Source organism: Helianthus annuus, chromosome 14 (genome assembly GCF_002127325.2).
Source record: "Helianthus annuus cultivar XRQ/B chromosome 14, HanXRQr2.0-SUNRISE, whole genome shotgun sequence".
NCBI classification, from domain to species: domain Eukaryota; kingdom Viridiplantae; phylum Streptophyta; class Magnoliopsida; order Asterales; family Asteraceae; genus Helianthus; species Helianthus annuus.
This window is the reverse complement of record NC_035446.2, coordinates 71,095,829-71,111,590: the sequence shown is the minus strand read 5'-3', so window position 1 is coordinate 71,111,590 and position 15,762 is coordinate 71,095,829. Positions and strand designations below refer to the sequence as shown.

Below are 15,762 nucleotides of genomic sequence, written 5' to 3'. Positions count from 1 at the left end.
GAATTAATTATAAGATGTATTAGTTAATAAAGTTGATGTTAAAAGTAAATGAACATCTTTTGAATGAAAAATTAAAGGAAATGTCGAGTGATTATAACTAAAAGCCATGAATGTATTTATGATGAACTAGTGGAAAACCCGCGCGTTGCGGCGGGATCCACAATTTACTCTTCGTAAAAATGAAGCTAGTGTTATAAATATCGCTTGTGTACGTAAAGATTTATAATATACAATTCCAATTGCATATACACATTCATAAAAATATTATTATTTAACATTATTTAGTTTGAATCCTGACCTACAAATATAGTTGATAACATGTTTTTCTTTATCATCAACTTCATCGGAAGTAAGTGAAACCCAAACTCCAATCTCTGTAGCTATAAAGTGTTTTCCCAGAAATTTCACATTATACCATGCAGCTGAAAGTTTTAAGACCATTATTGGTGTTCTTCACAACATTACCACTGTTATATTAATAATTTTTTTTTAATGGCCACGAAAATTTTATTTAACCAACTCAAAGTCAAAAACAACCATCACAACAAGGTGCTATGGGTTATTGGTACAATAGAAAACAAACACCACTATTAAATCCAAATGTGTCTGTGCTCTGCAAACAACAAATATCAAAAGAGTTGGATGCTATCATTGAAAATATTGAAGCCAATATTTCACACAATCAACTTTGCAATTAATAAAATACATATGCTTCATGAATCAAGAATTCGAACATACTAACGATTATTTTACCTGGCTTTCTAGACTCAAGCTTCTCTTTCCCATGGCTCCATCCAAAGTTATACCTACATGAGAGAAAAACAACAACTGAACGTTAAATAAATAAGAAAACTAATCACATACAAATATACAATGACACAAACGAACAGAAAACTACAGGTCTTCACATTTGATTAAGTTATTACTCAATCGCATGAGCGTCATGACTGAAACCTATGTTGAATCCAATTGTTTGCGGACTGAAAAACCTATCTAACGCGTTAATTTTGTTCTTATTGTAATAATTTTGTTTTTGTGGCACAATTCACATATGAACTACTTTTAAATTGAAAAGGATAACAAAGTGGGGGTCAACTCACCCCTCCCTTTCCGTCTCGACTTATACAAAATGACCTATTTTGAACCATTACTGACCCGCCCATCTTGTCACCTCTTGATGATTCGTACCAAAGTGGAAGTCACCCAATGCATAAAACCACCTAATGAAATTTATACGATACAGTCAGAATATTATATTAGATATATATACCTGTAATAGTCAAACTTAGCACACCCTTTCTAAAAAAAAATTTTTTTGGGTCAACCCGACCTGTTCAACCTATATGAAAGAATTACTCATTTTGATCCCTTGCCCAACCCATCCATATTGCCACCTCTAGTAAAAAGAAAGGAAATCGAAGTTTACCATTCAGAGAGCCTATTGGCATCAGGATAAGGTGCTGCCATGATGCTATCTGGACCTCACAATTGCCATGTTCAACTTCTAAGAAACAAATTGGAAATTTTAACATATAGACAACTTTTTAAAGAACAAATTAATTATGACGTATCCTTTCTGTCAATACCAAGAAGAGCATCATGTGCAATGTTTTCAGCAACATCCACATGAGAACAATAAAACTTGGAGTAACACATGTATACAAAACAACCCGTGTAAGACCATGTGTAGTGGTTTGGGTGAATAATGCCCTTTCCCTAGGGCGTTTTCCGCCATGTGGCAGTACAGTCAGCAAGGAGCATTATTGGGCGTTTCTCTAAAATGGGTGTAGTGAGGATGTGGGCATTATGTTAAAGGGTGTAAATAATTAAAAAAAAATCAACAAAAAAAACCTATTGGATTAAAAAAGGGAAGAGTTAATGCTGATTGGTTGGTCAACATGTACAAAGCGCCAAACCAATTTTTTCTTTTTCAAAAATAATAGCCAAAAACGCCCTATGTAATTGGGGGGGGGGGGTGTTTAAAAATAATGCCCCACTACGGGTGGTCTAAGAAGAATTAAGTAATTAAAACTAAAGTTCCAAACAGAATTGTGTTGGACCCACCTATGATAAGTGCTCTTCCAAAACCAGTGAGAAAGTGACGGTATGCACTACATCAGGAGGTATGGTGGTGACAGAAGCTCCAATAGCTGCACCTATAGAGGATTTTGTTTTTAAAGCGATTGGAAGTCGAGAGGAATCAAGGTGGTCAAAGGCACCCAAAATGTATTTTTATTGCAAAAAATTCACCATGTTCCATACAGGCATACAACAATTATATGTAAAAAAAAAAAAAATTGATTTGGATAGAACATGTATAAAATCAACCGAACACGAGCACACCAAAACATGCCTGTTTTAATCCATTAAAAAGTGCCCCCAGCTTCCCACATCTATCCACATATGGTACATTAAGATAAACTATAGTCATCAAAAGCAACAATATATTCACATTTCACAATCACCGTGATCACAAAACTATACAGCATCCTATCTTGTTCCATACCCCTATGCCAAAAACCTGGTGTCGAGTCAGTGTCTTACCCTTTTCTCTAACCGTCTGGTCTATCTTTGTTGGGTACTGGGGCGTCTGGTCTATCTTGCATAAGGGGTATTATGGGAAATTTGGGTTAGGACAGGTCAAAAAGGATGCATAATCAGTGTAATTGGATCCCCTGGAACTGGTATAACAACTGCAGAAGTTCTGAGGCTATGCGGCTACATTGTGTTTCTATATGGGTTGTGTACAGGAATGTTACTTTGATGGTTCTGGGTCTCGGTTTGTACGTAGGCTGTCACAGGACAACTGAGAGCTGGTGGCATCAAGCTAGCACTATTTCTCAGCGTAAAGGATACTATTTTGTTGGAAAATTACTGAAGTCAGATACCAGTGATAATGGCATGAGCATAGTATTAGCGGACCAGATTATTATATATTTAGAAACAATTGTATCTCCATAGTTATAAGGAATTAGTTACCCTTGTAATCCCTATATATATCGCATTGTAAATACTTTTATGGTATCAGAGCCCCAAAAATCCTGAAACCCTAAAGCCGCCGTCACTTGTCCTCTTCACCTTGCGCCGACGTGATCATGACCGGAAAAGACAAAGAAGATTCAGGTTCCAAATCGGTTACGACCGATCAGAAGGCTCTTCACCCAGTTTATTCGGTAACGAATATTCAGAACAAAGTTTGAACCCTAGACGGTGTCAAGGTTACCTACACTTCGTGGGTAAAGCTCTTCAAGCTTCATGCTAAAGGCTATGAAGTACTCGACCACATCGACGGCACGGAACCCCCATCAAAAGATGATGAGAGTTACGACTCTTGGGTCAAGATCGACGCGATCGTGTTGCAGTGGATCTATGGTACGTTGTCCGATGATCTCTTGGTTCAAATCCTCGACTATGAAACCACAGCCCAGCAAGCTTGGAACAAGATCCAAACGATTTTTCAAAAAAATAAAAACTCTCGGGCGTCGTCTCTTATGCATGCTTTTACAACAACCACATTGGCATCCTGTTCGTCCCTGAATGAATACTTTCAAAAGCTCAAAGACATTGCCGAACAACTCAGCGATGTCGACCAACCCGTCACAGAATCAAGACTTGTGCTTCAGATGGTTCAAGGCCTTCCACCGGAGTTTGATACCACTGCCCAGTTTATCAATCAGTCTAATACTACGTGGGATGATGCTCGGGATATGATCGACAGGGAACAACGCAGACAAGCGGCTCGACAACAACACTCTGCTTTCGCCACTTCACGCATGGGTTAGACACCAGGGACTGCCGCGACTCCGCCTCCGCCACCTCCTGTTGATGGTACCGCTGCCCCTCCTCCGCCGGTTCACCCAAGTCAGCAGTTCGAACCGTATGGATATCGTCAAAACACCAGGGGCCGCGGACGTGGTGGTCGTGGTTACCGTGGTGGCCGTGGTCGCGGTCGCTACAGTCAAGGAGGATACCAGCAATGGCAGCAGCAGCAGGCACAGTATCAGCAGCCCAACCCTACGACCCAACCACAAGCAGCAGCCCAATCCTCGCCGGGCTATGGCTGGTGGCCCACACCGCCACCTTGCCCTTACCCGGCCCAATCCCCCCGGCAGTCAAACTGGGCTCGACCTGCTGCCCCGGCCCAAACGAACCAGCCCCCTCCTGCTTACGGCTCCTATGGCCCTCAACCGAACCAGTCACCAGCCGCTCCAGGATATGGTCTTGCAGCCCAGTATCAGCAGCCGGCTCCTTATGCCCCTCCATATGGGCCACCTCCGGTCGACCCACTAAATCCCACTGCACTTGGAGCCGCTCTTAGCACGCTTACGCTGAATCAGTATGACCCTCAATGGACTATGGACACCGGCGCCTCTTCTCATGTCACACCGGACTCGGGTAAAATAACTGCTCCCTCGCCTCGTTCTATTAATGCTAATATATTTGTTGGTAATGGCCAAACGTTGCCAATCACGGGTTCGGGTAACGGCACTTACACTTTGCCCAACAAAACCTTTAAACTTAACAACATACTCCTTGCACCCACTGTTATCAAAAATTTACTTTCTGTTCGCAAATTTACTCGTGATAACCAACTTTCTATTGAATTTGACCCTTACGGTTTTACTTTGAAGGATCTCAAGAGTGGACAACCCCTTTCCCGCCATGATAGCACCGGTGATCTCTACCCATTTACCGCACCAACTCAAGTTTTTCTCACCTCATCTTCTGACAAGTGGCACAATCGTCTGGGACACCCTGGCACCCAAGTTTTACAATCACTTTCTAGTCGTCATTTAATTTCTTGCAATAAAGACTGTTTTGATTTTTGCGATTCTTGTCATTTATCGAATAGTAAAAGACTTCCTTTTGTTGAATCTACTTCGTTTACTTATGCCCCGTTCGATATTATTCATTGCGATCTATGGACATCTCCCATATTAAGCAAAACGTCGTATAAATACTATATGGTGTTAATTGACAACTTTTCTAATTTTGTGTGGGTGTACCCTTTAAAATTCAAATCCGAAGTATTTGCCACATTTGTTAAATTCCATAAACTTGTTCAAACACAATTTCACAAACACATTAAAGCTTTCCAATGCGATTTAGGGGGAGAATTCGACAACCATGCTTTTCATAACTTCGCCACTACTAACGGGCTTGTTTTCCATTTCTTTTGTCCTCAAACATCCTCACAAAACGGTAGGTCCGAGCGCATGATACGCCACCTTAATGATATCATACGGGCCTTACTTATCCACGCTCACTTACCACCCACTCTTTGGGTGGAAGCCCTTCATACTGCGGCCTATTTTCATAACATCTTGCCCACTAAACGACTAAACTATAACACCCCCACCTATGCATTATATTGGTGCCATCCTACCTATGACCACCTACGTGTATTTGGGTGTGCATGTTACCCCAACATGTCAGCTACCCAACCCCACAAATTACACACCCGATCGACCCGATGCATCTTTCTTGGCTACCCCGAAAATTTTCGTGGTTACCGGTGCTTGGATCCCACCACGGGCCGAGTACATATCTCTCGCCATGTGGATTTCGATGAATCCGCATTCCCTTTTGCCCACCCGATGCCATCCACCACCTACGACTTCCTAACCACTGATGACCAATTGCCTACCACACCCTTCCAATTCCCTCATACACACACCTCTTCACCACCCATACCCTCACCCACCCTCACTTCATCTGGCCCACCCCCACTACATCCGGCCCACCCCGCTACATCCGGCCCACCCCGCTACATCCGGCCCACTTAACCCGATCCCAACACCACCACCCCTACTGTCCCCTATGTCACATACGCTGCCTACCTCTCCAACCTCTAACCCAAATAACCCGACCGAACCCACACCATTAACCCCTACCTCATCCTCCACTCACAATACCCATACTATGACCACCCGCGGTAAGGTCGGGATCTCTAAACCTAATCCTAAATATAACCTTCACACCACTACTAATCACATCTCACCTATTCCCACATCTTACCCTAGGGCTATAGCCGACCCGAATTGGCAACAGGCAATGGTCAACGAATATAGTGAATTAATGGATAACGGTACGTGGGAGTTGGTTCCCCGGCCGGAAACTCATCCGGTGATTCGTTATATGTGGTTATTCCGGCATAAATTTAAACCGGATGGGAGTCTAGACAGATATAAGGCCCGACTTGTTGTCAATGGGAAATCTCAAACAGTCGGGATCGATTGTGATGACACTTTTAGCCCGGTTGTTAAGCCGGCTACTATACGCACGGTTCTATCTCTTGCTTTGTCACGCGGATGGGCGGTTCATCAATTAGATGTTAAAAATGCATTTCTACACGGGGATTTACAAGAAACTGTTTTCATGCATCAACCACCGGGTTTCGTGGACCCGGAGAAACCAAACTATGTATGTCGTCTTCGAAAGTCGTTATATGGGTTGAAGCAAGCCCCACGGGCATACTTTTACATAGTTGTTAAAAGCCATTGCCTCTTGCGCCTAGGGCCATTTTTCAGGCGAGGCGAGATAGTTGCGCCTTAAGTCGAGGAAATTGCGCTTTAATTCTCCAGGTGATGGTTCAGGTGCACATTCCGACGAGATTCCTAGATCACGGAGAGTATCCGGCCAAATTTTCTAAATTCCGGCAAGATTCTAGTCAGCTCCGTACTTTTATCTAAGGAAAACTACTTTTCTACACTAATACACTAATATTTTAGAACTTTTGGTACTAAATAAATGATATAAAATGTTATATAATAGATTTTGTTTATTTTATTTAAAGAATAGTATTCTTTTTCTAATACAAAATATATTTTTAATTTATTTTCCTTATGCGCTTTATTTTTCCCTAGCCTTTGCTTTTTCTGCGCTTTGCGCCTAGGCCCCAGGCGAGGCCTATGCACCTTGAGTGCGCCTAGCGCCTTTAATAACTATGGGCATGAGTATTTTGTATTTATTGCTGCTGGGTCAGTTTCAACGCTGAAGTCCAAGGTCTGGAGCTGGTGCAATTGGGTGTGTGGCACTTCATTAAAAATCAATATACGGAGTTATGCTCTGCTGTTGAAGATTGTATACTGGCTTCAAAAGATGCAAGGGTACTGTTTGGCTAAGGTTTGTAAAGAATGGAAGTGTGGAAACAATGTATAAGACTATTTTGTTGCTGTCACTACCGTCTGCTGTTTGGCTTATGCTTTTTTGTCACACCCCCAAAATCCACCATGCGGAGTATCACCGCTTGGAGGCGTGACATGAGCAGGATCGAGCCACCAATCATATTGAATAACATAGTCAAGTAAATAAAACCAAACACAATACGATTGGTGACCAATAGGAAGTAATCCGATTTTAGTTTAACAGCGGAAGCGTAAAACATAAAGTTCAAAACATAAGTTCACAGTTCATAAGTTTAAAGTCCAAAACGTAGGTTTAATAAGTTCATAAAGTTTATTCATTAAATACGAGACATATCAGTTCGCATCCCACAACGACCACCTCCATATGCAAGCTCCATAGCATTTAATGACCTGCAAAGCATGTAATAACGAGTCAACAACAAAGTTGAGTGAGTTCACGGTTGGTTGTCCATTTTAGAGTTATTTCCAAAAAACATAGTTTAATCTCATTCGGCTATCCAGCCGTGGGGGTTACCCCATAGTTCGAAAACGTTTATTAGTTAACCATCCCATGTCCACCTTCCCTGGCTATCCAGCCCGGCTCTTTGGCCGTGAGGAGCTACCCCAGTATTTTAAACTACCAAACTCGTTTATCATATCGACTACTAACAAAAATCAATTGTGCCCTAGCGTCGGTGTTCTATCACCACCGACGTGCCATAGTCCATTAGTACACACCCGTCCGACTGGCACGGTGTGAGGTTTGTTAAACCTAATAGCGCTATTAACTAATGACCTGCTCGCCATAGCCTCGGCGATTAAGTCGATACAAAAAGGGAGGGACTTCGCTGATAGAGTTCTAGTCCAGTAAGTCTAATACGTCCCAACAGGACGAGGAATCACGTCTCAAGGACGAGGAATTCACATTCCCGAACGCGTCCCAAAGGACGAGGAATCCCTATTCCTGTACCCATTCCCATTCCCACCGGGAAGTTACCATGCTTTGTAGAAAAGTGTGAACTCACCTCGGTTTGCTCGGTTTGAAGGGGTAAGGTCCCAAAAACCTCATAAAAAGGATTTGAGACCATACCACCAACTGACCTTTCAACCTTTTTACCTTGCGCGACCGCGCATTGGTCTTACAGAAGGGAGAAAGAAATCAACAAGCGATAGTCGCACGCCCAAAGGGAAACATAAAATCCTCGCGCCGCTTCCCATTTAGTAAAGGGCTGAAACCCTGAGATCAATACTTCCAAATATCCAAACTTGGATATCATTTTACCCAGACTTGGGATTTATTCAGCTGTGTACACACAGTAAGATGTCACACTAGATTACAACAGTAATCTTCTAGAAAGAATATGATCGTGCACCACCCAGACGGTTATAACCGTCTGGACACGTGTCACTACCACAAACGCTCCCGAAATCACAACAATAGCATGGGATTGGAGAATGATCTCCACTTAATCACTTTCCACGTGGCAATTCCCCAGCCATAGATCAAGTCACGATCCGTGTGCATTCACATCGGATCAAGGCAACTTAACATGGATTTAGAAGAACTTGACGGAAGAAAATGTAACCGCTACGGCGTTAGCATCTTCCGTTATCTTTTCAATAACAGGTTTTCCCTCCCAAACTCCCGGTTATAAATACGAGAACTATTCAGGTATAAGGACAGATCACATTCACTTCTCAAATACTTTTATCTTCTCCATTACCAATACTTATTCTCACACCGGAGTCGGGTCAAGGAGAGAACCCTCTTCTCCCCTTGGCGAGGCTAACGGTGCTCTATTTTGCAGAATCACCGGAGAAGAAGCTCGGTAGCAACTGAATCAATCGAGAGAGAACTAACCCTTTTATGCGGATTCAAACCCCCTAGATATTTCGGTTCCGACCATTTATCTAGTGTTTCTTCATTGGCGCCCACCGTTTTCTCAGTTTTTCTAGTTTCTACCTCGTTTCGATTCAGTTCATTCCATTTTTCTGTTTTTGAACATGGCAGAAATTCATATTCTCACCAACAACCTGGTCCTCGACCAAACGTCGGAAGCAATTTCCAAATAGAAGGATCCCCAGAACATGGGGTTAACAGATGCCAAGCTGCTTTACACATAATCGCCAGATCTGATTCCCCAAACGTCAGATCTGGAGAAGGAATCAACACTGCAGAATTGGACCTATCAACCCCACCTTGGGGAGACGTCCAATCCAGCCAGTACAGAGATAGCAGACATCGAAAGCAAATACACATGGTTTAAGGAGGTCCGTCACAAAGACCAAATAAACGAAGCTATGATCAACACTGGAGAGAACAGCAAGTCGTGTTCCCTGTTGTTCCTGGGGGCCCTCAGGAAGAACGACCGGTGATTATCACTGGTATTTTTGGACATTACCGAACAGACTATATGTTCATAGATCCAGGAAGTTCGATGGACATCATATATGAACAGTGCTTTAAACAGCTCGATTCAGAAGATAAAGCACGTTTAGAACCAGTCGATTTTCCCCTCACCGGATTCTGTAATGAAGCTGTTTTCCCGTTAGGACAAATCGCTTTCCCGGTGACCTTATCAAACGGCAAACATTCACGAACAGTTACTGTAAATTTCATGGTCATGCCAGCAACATCACGTCATGATGTTTTGCTCGGGAGAAGGTCACAACGAGAATTCAGCATGATCACTTCCATTCCACATGCTGCTTGTGGATTTCCAACCGAAACCGGAGTTGCAATTCTCTATTCAAGCAAAGAAGTCATGTCCGTAGAGGATGAACCACCAGCAAAGGCAGTCAAATCTTCGGCACCAAACGAACCAGAGAAATGGGTTTTGAACAGCGAATACCCAGAGCAAACCATTCTGCTAGGACAAGCCATGTCACCGACAATACGCGTACAACTGAAAAGGTTGTTGTCTAACAACAAAGATATATTTGCCTGGTGCCCAGCAGACATGACTGGAGTTCCACGCGACATCGCGCAACATTGTTTAAACATTAAACCGTCAGTAGAACCGGTTGCTCAAGGAAGGCGCAGCTTCAGTGAAGAAAAAGCAAAAGCGATGGACGAGCAAGTAACAGAGTTACTCAACGCGGGAATCTTGCGCGAAATAAAATACCATACATGGGTTGCCAATCCAGTCATGGTACAAAAACATAGCGGCGGGTGGAGAATGTGTGTTGACTTCAAAGACCTCAACAAAGCATGCCCCAGAGACTGCTACGCGCTTCCAGAGATAGATAAGAAAGTAGATTCTTTAGCATCGTTCAGATGGAAATGCTTCCTCGACTGTTATAAGGGCTACCACCAGGTTCAGATGAAAGAGGAAGACGAAGAAAAAACCGCGTTCCGTACAGATAAAGGCATCTACTGCTACACAAAAATGCCGTTTGGTTTGTGCAACGCAGGCGCAACGTATCAGCGATTAATGGACACAGTCTTTAGCGAGGATATTGGCAAAACTGTCGAAGTATACATGGATGACCTCGTCATCATGAGCCATGAAGAGGAGACAATGCTCAACAATATTCAGCGCACGTTCGATTCCTTACGAAGCGTAAACTTAAAACTGAACCCGACAAAGTGCTCTTTCGGCATGGAAGAAGGAAAATTTTTGGCTTTCATAGTTACAAAAGACGGCTTTAAGGTTAATCCGGAGAAAGTGCAGGCCATTCAGCTAATGCCATCACCTGCAACAGTCAAAGAAATGCAAAGGCTCGCCGGACGATTAGCAGCCCTGAACAGATTTTTGGCCAACCATGCGGCAAAATCTTATCCATTTATCAGTACGCTGCGAAACTGCTTAAAGAAAACTCCTTTTCAATGGACACCTGAAGCAGAAGCAGCATTCAAGCAAATGAAAGAATATTTAATTCAGTTACCAACACTGACTGCGCTAAAAGAAAAAGAGCCATTAATCTTATATCTGTCAGCCGCGGAGGTAGCAATAGGCGCAGTATTAATGGTAGAACGGGAAAATATCCAGACTCCAATCTACTATATCAGCAAAATGCTCACCGGTCCTGAAACCCGTTACTCAATGATAGAAAAACTGGTTCTAGCGCTAGTACACGCATCCAGACGTTTGCGCAGGTACTTTTCAGGCCATGTCATCACAGTTCTAACAAATTATCATTTGGGCCAAATCTTGTCAAAACCTGACGTGGCGGGAAGATTAGCTAAATGGGCCATCGAGCTGGGAGGCTACAACATTTTTTACAGACCAAGACCAGCAATCAAAGGGCAAGTTCTAGCAGACTTCGCCACTGAAGTTCCCATCGATAAAATACAAGAATGTGAGGCAATCCAGAACCCGACGCCTGTTTTTGACGACAGAGTCTGGACCTTACACACAGATGGTGCTTCCAATGACGACGGAGCAGGAGCAGGTCTTCGATTAGTCAGTCCGGATAATCACGAACTTACATATGCCATACGCTTAGATTTCCAAAGCACCAACAATGAAGCAGAATACGAAGCATTCTTAGCAGGTCTTCGTCTAGCACTCAAAATGGGGGCAAAAAACCTTGAAGCCAACGTTGACTCAAAGCTAGTAGCTGAACAAGTTAACGGTCGTTATGATGCGAAGGGAGAAGCTATGGCATTGTACCTTGAACAAGCGCGGATGTTGATCAACCAATTTCAAACATTCAAAGTCAATCACATAAACAGAAGCGAGAACAAGCATGCTGACGCGCTAAGCAAGTTAGCTGCTACCAGCTTTAAACACTTAGCAAAGGAGGTACGCATAGAGGTATTATCCAATCCTTCCATTCATCTCAAGCAAGTAAGCGTCATAGAAATGGGAAATCCATCCTGGATGTCTCCAATTATTTTGTACCTTCAACACGGAAAACTCCCGGAAGGAAAGGCAGAAGCCCGAAAAATACAACACAAAGCAATAAACTACGAGATGGCGGATGGCGTCCTTTATCGAAAATCATTCATGGGCCCATTACTACGTTGTGTTGATAAAACAGACGCTCAGTACCTAGTCAGAGAAATCCACGAAGGATTATGCGGAATACACGCGGGTCCGCGCATGGTCGTGGCAAAAATAATGAACGCCGGGTACTACTGGCCAGGAATGCACATGGACGTGGTGGATCTATTAAGGAGATGCGAAGCATGTCAACGTCACGCACCAAAGACACTTCGACCCAAAAATCCGCTAATTCCCATTACTTCCGCTTGGCCTTTCCAACAGTGGGGCATCGATCTTGTCGGCCCATTTCCAGACGCGCCAGGGGCGGTAAAATTCATCATCGTCGCGGTGGATTACTTCACAAAATGGGTGGAAGCTAAAGGTTTAGCCTCAACAACAGCAATGGTAATCCGCAAATTTATATGGGAACATATCATTTGCAGATTTAGATTACCATTACGCATTATTTCCGACAATGGTACAAACTTCGCCGCAGAAGACCTTCAAAAATGGTTCAAAGAAATGAAAATCGAGCACATCTTTGCCTCCGTTGCGCATCCTCAAGCGAACGGTCAGGTAGAAAGCATAAACAAACAAATCGTTGATGGCATAAAAGCGCGACTTGGCACAGCGCGCAGAGGATGGGTTGACGAACTTCCCAGCATCCTCTGGGCGCATCGAACAATGCCAAAGACTAGCACCGGAGAAACTCCGTTCAGTCTAGTCTATGGCTCAGAGGCCGTCATTCCAGCCGAGATAGGCTTACCATCACCGCGCATGTTGGCTAGGGAAAGACAGAACAACGAACAAGAACGGAGACTGGATTTGGATCTTCTGGAAGAAAGGCGCGAGAACGCTGCCATAACAGAAGCAAGGTACAAATCCAAGCTCGAAAAATATTACAATGCGCGTGTGCGTGTTTGCACCTTTGTCCCCGGAGATTTTGTCTTGCTCGACAACGAGGCCTCAAACGCCGAAAAACCTGGCAAATTAGCACCAAGGTGGGAAGGACCATACGTCATTAACGAAGTCTTAGGCAAGGGGGCATATACCCTAAAAAGGATTGATAGGACCCTAGTTCCCCTTACCTGGAACGCACAACAGTTGCGCAGGTGTTACATGTGAACCAAATCTACAAAAAAACATACAGGCAATGTATTTCCTTATTATATCTTGTATCACAAGCCTTGCGCTTTTATCAATACAAACATCATTTTTACTTACATCACTGTTTATCACAAATTGCATGAAATTCCTTTGGTTCGCGCGAAAACGATATGGTCAAACATTGTACACCTCATGAACAGTCTAAAAACAGACAAGCTGTTGACAAACGTTCACACATGAGCACAATACCATCCCTCATTCGCCTTACCTATCCAACAGTAATTGTACACATGCAACATATTGTAATCCACACATACAAAAATTAAACCCTACGGGAATAAAGTATATCACAATATACAAAAAAGTGTAACATAAACACTTGAACAAGATCATAGCAATGATCTTCAAAAAAAAAGCATTAACAAAAGACAGAAGCAAGTCCTAAGTTTAATCAGCACCGGAACCGTCATCAACAATAGACACCTGCCCACCCCGACGAATTTTCCGGCGTCGATACACCAACCGGCATTCCCCTCTCTGAAGCATCGGGAACCGGGCCATCAACCCATCGAAATCCAATACAGTATCAGCACCAGCAGTAACATCAGTGTGCTAGAGAACCTTGCAGTCAGCATCAACAACTGCAGGGGAAGCAGGTTTGACCAGCTTCTTTACCGGAACAATGATAAGTGGTGGTAAACGAGAAAGAAGAACGAGACCTTCGGTAGCATCATACACCCTAAGAGCATCCAGCAAGAGACGAGTATGGTAAGAACGTTTCATCTCCTTTGATAAAAATCAACTAAGAAAACCAAGTGTCTCAAAAATATATATAAAGGAAACTCAACCTCGAGAAAGGAGAAATCTATCATTAATTGTCAGAATTATGTCACATCCAAATGGCGCTACAGGAACCAGGGTCATTTCTTCATTAATGAAGCCTGACAAAGCGCCATTACAAATCTCAAGACCAAAGAGAGAAATACCCACTCTGACAGTTGACGTCATCACATGTCAGAGCAGGGTTACAAGTCACATTTTTTCCTTTAAAAAAATAATAATCTCTTTACAACAATTCAATCTTCTCACAGAAGATTTCTTATTTTTACGCGCCCAAAAAACATTTCTCTCTCCTAAGTCCAGTGCTCCACTTATTCGCATAAGTACAACACTAGACTGGGGGGACTTGAAGGGGTAAGGTCCCAAAAGCCTCATAAAAAGGATTTGAGACCATACCACCAACTGACCTTTCAACCTTTTTACCTTGCGCGACCGCGCATTGGTCTTACAGAAGGGAGAAAGAAATCAACAAGCGATAGTCGCATGCCCAAAGGAAAACATAAAATCCTCGCGCCGCTTCCCATTTAGTAAAGGGCTAAAACCCTGAGATCAATACTTCCAAATATCCAAACTTGGATATCATTTTACCCAGACTTGGGATTTATTCAGCTGTGTACACACAGTAAGATGTCACACTAGTTTACTGCAGTAATCTTCTAGAAAGAATATGATCGTGCACCACCCAGACGGTTATAACCGTCTGGACACGTGTCACTACCACAAACGCTCCCGAAATCACAACAATAGCATGGGATTGGAGAATGATCTCCACTTAATCACTTTCCACGTGGCAATTCCCCAGCCATAGATCAAGTCACGATCCGTGTGCATTCACATCGGATCAAGGCAACTTAACATGGATTTAGAAGAACTTGACGGAAGAAAATGTAACCGCTACGGCGTTAGCATCTTCCGTTATCTTTTCAATAACAGGTTTTTCCTCCCAAACTCCCGGTTATAAATACGAGAACTATTCAGGTATAAGGACAGATCACATTCACTTCTCAAATACTTTTATCTTCTCCATTACCAATACTTATTCTCACACCGGAGTCGGGTCAAGGAGAGAACCCTCTTCTCCCCTTGGCGAGGCTAACGGTGCTCTATTTTGCAGAATCACCGGAGAAGAAGCTCGGTAGCAACTGAATCAATCGAGAGAGAACTAACCCTTTTATGCGGATTCAAACCCCCTAGATATTTCGGTTCCGACCATTTATCTAGTGTTTCTTCACGGTTAGATTCTCAAATATAGCTAACAGTCAAGGTCGGTCAATCACGTCCTAGTATGATTTACAGTTAGTCATTTAGTGTCTTACAAATAGAGCACAAGGTTCCTACACGTATCTATCACATAGCATGCATTACTTTAACTGTTTATGCCCGTATATATATATTTCCCATCCATTCCCCACTCATAAGCATACATACGATAGTGCACGTAACACATATAACATGTTAGATCATTCACAGATAGCATACTCGACATTTAGACACGCAAGTCACAACTTATATCAATTCTGCACTAATATTCAAAACCGGCTGTTTTCGGACATTTAAATAAAATAGTTAAATTATTCCAAAAATTCCCAAATTTTTACAGAATGTCCTAAACGTTCCAAATTTTATTGTGTAAAAGTATCGGGGTCCGGTTTACTACCAATATTTTATAAAAATTCATATTCCGGACTAAACTCAGATTTATGTATTTCTGACCACAGTCCACGGAACAATTTATTAAAAATTCATCGAGTGTCCGA

The 15,762-nt window shown here is 42.8% G+C and overlaps 1 long non-coding RNA gene across 2 annotated transcripts; it reads right to left on the bottom strand.

Moving 5' to 3' along the window:
• Nucleotides 1–501: 501 nt before the first annotated feature.
• Nucleotides 502–1,632, bottom strand: LOC110896277. 2 transcript variants are annotated; one of them, XR_002567799.2, is made up of 4 exons: nucleotides 1,427–1,632; nucleotides 1,101–1,220; nucleotides 754–806; nucleotides 502–613 (listed from the first exon to the last, which is right to left on the bottom strand). It is a non-coding gene; the product is annotated as an uncharacterized LOC110896277 (long non-coding RNA). The 2 variants fall into 2 exon arrangements; XR_002567800.2 differs by lacking the exon at nucleotides 502–613 and having other exon boundaries at nucleotides 622–806; nucleotides 1,427–1,629.
• Between the last annotated feature and the right edge of the window lie 14,130 nt (nucleotides 1,633–15,762).